We start from the raw sequence: 5,794 nt of genomic DNA, 5'->3' as shown, positions 1-5,794 counted from the left end.
CCTTTAAGAGTTTTGAGATGGAGGTTCTCTGGTCACTTATATATAGAATCATGTCATCTGCGAATAGGGCTAACTTAGCTTCTTCCTTTCTAATCTGTGTACCTTTTATTTTTTTTCTCCTGTCTTATTGCTTAAGCTAGGTGGGGTAGTGGGTGGGGAAGGCAGTCGCCTATGGAGGGTCCTGGTAGTAGGAAAACTGAAGGAGGAAGGGAAGGGGAATGTTAGCCTGCTGATCTGGGGCACAAAGGGGCAGTGGGTGGGACAGCCATCTCAAGTGGAGGTCCCTGGTGGCAGGAAAGCCTAGGGATGGGGGAACACTAGCCTGCTGACCTGAGTCCACTTAGCCTGCAGTTAGTGCAGGAGGAATCTGGTGGCAGACGGCTGGGACTGTAGCTGGGAAGGCTGCTTGCGGGGATTGGGGGACTGGTGGGTACTAAAGAGCGTGGGAATCAGCAAATTCCCTGCTTTGGTCCTCCTCACTCTCCCACTGGAGGTCTACTAGAATCTGCAGTCCCCTAAAAACACCAAAGAACCCCAAAGATCCTACCTTTCCTTCCTGGCAAGGTGAGGCATGTTAGGCAGACACCATCTTGACTGGAAGTCCCCCCTCAAAAAAAATAACCAAAAAAAAATTGTGGAATTGATTCTGGGTGTTGGAAGGCAAGGAAAGGGAAATAGAAGTATTATTCTTGTCCTAGCAACAGAAATGGCCATTTTTCAAAATAGCACTTTAAAACTTTTAAATGATTTTTTTTGCTTAATATTTTCCTTCATGTGTGTGTGTGTGTGTGTGTGTGTATGATTTGTTTTATATATAGTGTATACATATGTACAGGTATGTATCCCATGTGTGTGCCTGGGGAGTCCAGAAGAGAATGTTGAATGTACTTTTCTATTGCTCATCCCTGTACCCCCATAAGTATTATCTCTCCCCAACCCAGAGGTGCTGCTTTTCAGTCAACAAGTCCCAGAAATTCTCAGGTCTCCCCACTCACACACACACACACACACACTACGGACTGTGTGTAGCCATATGCAGCTGTTTACATGGGTTCTTAGGTGTGGAACTCAGCAGCCTCCGGCCCTCCTGCTTAAGCAACAAGCACTGTTAACCACTAAGCCATCTCCCCAGCTCTCCTTTCCTTATTTCTAGTGATTACCTGAGTAAGCATGCGCTTTCCCTCTACCTCAGTATCACAACAACCACAGGATGACATTAATTAATGAACATATTTTATATACATATCTTGATCATCAAATGTGCTAGAGACTATTTGATAGGTACTAAGTATCCATCCAGAAACAATGTCAACCTGTCCTCTGCCTTCCTGGCCGCTACCTCCACTCTTGGAAACAGAGTTTAAAAAGAACAATTAGAGCTCACACACTCAGATGTGGGGAGAACAAGATACTATGAAAACCCAGAAGAGCTCCTACCAGATTTTCAAAAATCAGGAAATGCATCCTAACGTGGATATAAAAAGAAAATCAACAGGAGCACAACTGATGAAATGAATTGAGAAGGATAAATGACTGAGACTAGGTAGATGCCACCACTGTTAAGTCACTGTCTACACATTTAAAGAAAAAGTAAAAATGTAGCTTTGCGCAGTGGCAGTATCGTAGCCAATGAGGTTTATCCGAGGCGCAATTATTGCTAATTGAAAACTTTTCCCAACACCCCGCCATGACGACTTGCAATATAGTTGGCATTGGCAATTTTTGACAGTCTCTGCGGAGACTGAAAAAAAAAAAAAAGTAAAAATGAGGCAAGTTTTGTACAATAACTCTGGCACCCATCAAAAATCATTAACCCATTGATTTCTTCAAGAAAGGGTGCCTAAATTTTCATCAAATGTTTGTGATGCTATTTGCTTGTCCAGCTAACATGGCCAAGAGGCACAACTCTGCTTTTGTAGACCATGAGACTCCCAGGACTAGAGCCTCTTAAATTTGTTGGGATTCCAAGTTTTAAACTATCCAAAGGGTAGCCCCTCATAACTCCTCCCTCTCAAAAAAAAAATTAAAAATAGACCCAAGTGATTGTCGCTGCCTTTGAACTGGGGGTTCAGGTCTCTTAAAATTCTTCATTTGCTCTGTTCTGATTTCCCTTTCATTACATTTCCCACCTATTTAAAGCTGTGACGCTTATTTGAAAATCAAAATTATATGTGCAAAAGAGTACCATATAACACCATGGATTTTTCTTTCTAAATTAGTTCATTTTGGTTAATTTTCTGATTTTAACAATGCACAAGTTTGTGAAATACATTCAAGGTTCAAAAAGATAGTAATAAAAAGAAATTGTATTTATTATTATTCAGGGGGTACCTTTAGGTCTTAATGGGAAAGGACACTATTACTTAAGATTCTGAGCACCATGGCAAATCTTACCATAAGCTGATATAATTTGCCCATTTTTCTGTGAAATGAGACGAAGAAACAACACTGCTGACTTTGGAAAATGTTATTCAGATCAGTCTGTAAAATGAAAATAAATAAAGGGTAGACAGAAAGAGAGAATGCTGGGAGGAGTTGCCATTTTGAACACAATGAATAGAAGGTGACATGACATTTAATCAATCTCTTGAAAAGAGAAAGAAAGAAGCCATTGGTGTAGGAGTCCTGCTCTAAAAGGAGACCCTCCCCTGAAAGGCTGACAAAGCACATTGAAGGGCTGAGGTGAGTAACGGTAATGAAGACCAGTTATATGGGATGGAATAGATCATGGAAAGATGTTTCCGCTTTTTCTTAGCAAGAAGAGCGGCCATAAAGCATTTTAGGAAGAGTGATGACATAGCTGAGCTGTTGTGTTGATACCACAGTGGGATGAGAGCATACACACCAGTTAGGAAGATGACTGTAAAAGGTCAGGCAAGAAGTGACAGTGCCCAGGGCCGGAGCACTTCCCGGAGGTCGGATCTAGGCTGCCTTCAGTATTTCACAGAGGTGCTTGTATGTCCCTGTTTATTGCAGCACTATTCTCAGTGGCTAAGTTATGAACCAACCTAAATGTCCAAAAGTAGAAGAATGGATAAGGAAACTGTTATATATGCACAATGGGAATTTTTTTAAGTCGTTTAAAAGAGCAAGGTTATCTTATTTGCAGGAAAACAGATTTAACCATAGATAACCATATTAAGACAATCTCAGAAAGACAAACATCATGTTATCTCTTACTTATGGTTCCTAGATTTCATACAGATATATAAAATTGTATGTATATGTTATATTGAGGGGAGACAGAAATCGGCTAGGCAATAAGGGAACAGAACCCCAAAAGTAAACGGTATCTTTCCTTGAATCAAAATGGGAAATGTCACTAAGCTTACAGAATCCTGGAGGTTACATCCCCTAGGGAAAGATTTCTAGATTAAGCTTGCACCCTTCCTAGATGACAGAAAATCTGATCTTTACCTAAAATTACTCGCAAAGCTGTAAAATTTGGTCTTTGTACATAGTAACCTGCTGACCTGGTCTTGCTCGCATAGGCACTCCCCAGAAAAGCCCAGATCCGAGTCTCCAGGAGGGCTTCTCAAGCCCCTTCTTGCCTCCCTGGGAAGAGCTTCACCTTGCCTGCCTTAGCTGTTGTAGGCTTAAGACCTCCTTCTCTTCTTCCTCCTAAAGCTTTAAACTATAATGAAATCTTTCTGAACCTTACCCTCTGGTCCATAGATTTCATTCTTTGAAGTGAAAAACATATACCCCAAATTATCAGTGTGTTGGCATTAAAGGAACCCAAAATTCCTCCATCAATATGAAAGTATAATTGAATGCCAGGCTTGGTGACGCATGCCTTTTATCCCAGCTCTTGGGAGGCAGAGGTAGGAGGATTGCTGTGAGTTCAAGGCCACCCTGAGATTACATAGTGAAATTCAGGTCAGCCTGAGTTACGGTGAAACCCTACGTTGAAAAAACAAAACAAAACAAAACAAAACAAAGTATAATTGGAACTGTCTAGGGAAGCAAAGCAGACAATGGGAGTGGGGAAGGAGGAGAAAATGGAAGGTAGGAGATATGGGATTGAGGATACTCAACATACAAAATATACCTGTAGAAAAACTTTTAAGTAATGATAAAAATAATATTTTAAAGGCAGATCCAATAGATTCCATCCATATTTTGACAGCAGAGTTGGGGTTACTCTGAACTTCCAACTGCCATTTCTGGCTGGAATTGAAGCCATTGTTTTCCTAAACCTATTAATTTTCCCCCTACTTCCTCTACATGGATAATGTCAATTTTCTGAAGGTCCCAGTCTGTCCTGGGCTCGAGCTGGATCTGAAATACACACAGTACCACCTGGCTGGCACCATAATATCAATTGACATCAATTTTACCATTCTCTGTTCCCACTAATCCCCCACTTTCTTTGAAAAAATAAATCTAAGTGACTCAAAACCATTTATAATCTTTTTCATTAGAGCCTTTCCCTGTTACCTCATTTCAAGTTTATTACTCTGTGTGAAGCAGTTTTGCCTGAACTATCCACTTTCACCTTCTGAACTGTTAACACACTCTTTTTCAGACCCTGCCATTCATTTCATCAGAATCAAAAATATGCAAATCAGCATCTCCATGATCTTCATCACCATGCTCTAGCACATATCACCACAGTTTCTGTCCTGTGATTGGCTGCAGGACATCATCCAGATCAAACAAGGAAGCCCAGTGCATAACAGAGATCATCGCAGATCTTCATCAAAAGAATATCCTGCCTGATGAGGTACTGTGTTTCCTCATCTAAGAGATTAAAGAAGCATGAAAAATGCTGTAGAAAAGATCATTTTCAGTTGAAGAGGGCACTAAATTATAACATTGGTTTGTGGTGGATTACATGTCTGGCTGTACAGAATTTTCATATAAAAATATACTGTTTTCTTTTATCTAAAAAAATTATGTATTTACAAATATTTATATGTTGTTGTTTGATTTGTTTACTGTATTTCTGAGAGACACCAGCGTTAGTTACTTTCTTGTTACTCCAAAAGAGTTTGAAAGTTTTATTGCTATTTTGGTTTTTTTTTTTTTTTCTGTTTCTTTGATTGTATTTTGAGGTAGGGTCTCACTGTGGTCCAGGCTGACTTGAAATTAACTGTGTAGTCTCAAGATGGCCTTGAACTCACAGCAATCCTCCTATCTCTGCCTCCCGAGTTCTGGGATTAAAGTCCCAGCTCATTGCTATTTCTTATATATAAGAACATAAATATCTTATAAATGATAGCTCATTTATAGTTTTTTCATGATTTTAGATAGTTAATCATTAAAAGTTGAATGCTTTGCCGGGTGTAGTGGTGCCTGCCTTTAATCTCAGCACTCTGGAGGCAGAAGTATCACCGTGAGTTCAAGGCCACCCTGAGACTACAGAGTTATAGTTCAGGTCAGCCTGAGCTAGAGTGAAACCCTATCTCGAAAAACAAAGCAAACAAACAAAAAAGTTGAACATTTTAATACATTTTACCTGGAATTCTATCTCATTTGATATTAATATCATATACTCTGATTATCTTTGAGCATTTGTTTTTTATCTTATTTTTAATTTCTTCATTTGTTTGAGCCTTACGTTTTTAACTTCTATCTAATAATATAAATATTTTGTTATTAGCATAGATCCATTCTATAAAATGATAGGATTCATTATGTCTATTTACTAGGAAAATACATAGTTGATACCCACATCCACTTTTATGGGTGAATCCATCCTCTCTGTGTCTTTCACAAAATCATCCACATATATGGACTCTTAGCAAGCACAGAGCTATAGAGATGGCTCAGTGTTAAGGCGCTTGCCTGC

At 39.5% G+C, this 5,794-nt stretch overlaps 1 non-coding gene across 1 annotated transcript; it reads left to right on the top strand.

The window, feature by feature from the left end:
* The first annotated feature begins 1,600 nt into the window (after positions 1–1,600).
* LOC123461770 lies at positions 1,601–1,741 on the top strand. Its single transcript, XR_006637838.1, has one exon. It is a non-coding gene; the product is annotated as a U4 spliceosomal RNA (small nuclear RNA).
* Positions 1,742–5,794: the final 4,053 nt, after the last annotated feature.

The sequence above is a fragment of the Jaculus jaculus genome, chromosome 6, assembly GCF_020740685.1.
Source record: "Jaculus jaculus isolate mJacJac1 chromosome 6, mJacJac1.mat.Y.cur, whole genome shotgun sequence".
Lineage (NCBI taxonomy): Eukaryota > Metazoa > Chordata > Mammalia > Rodentia > Dipodidae > Jaculus > Jaculus jaculus.
This window is presented reverse-complemented; position numbering and strand designations above follow the sequence as displayed.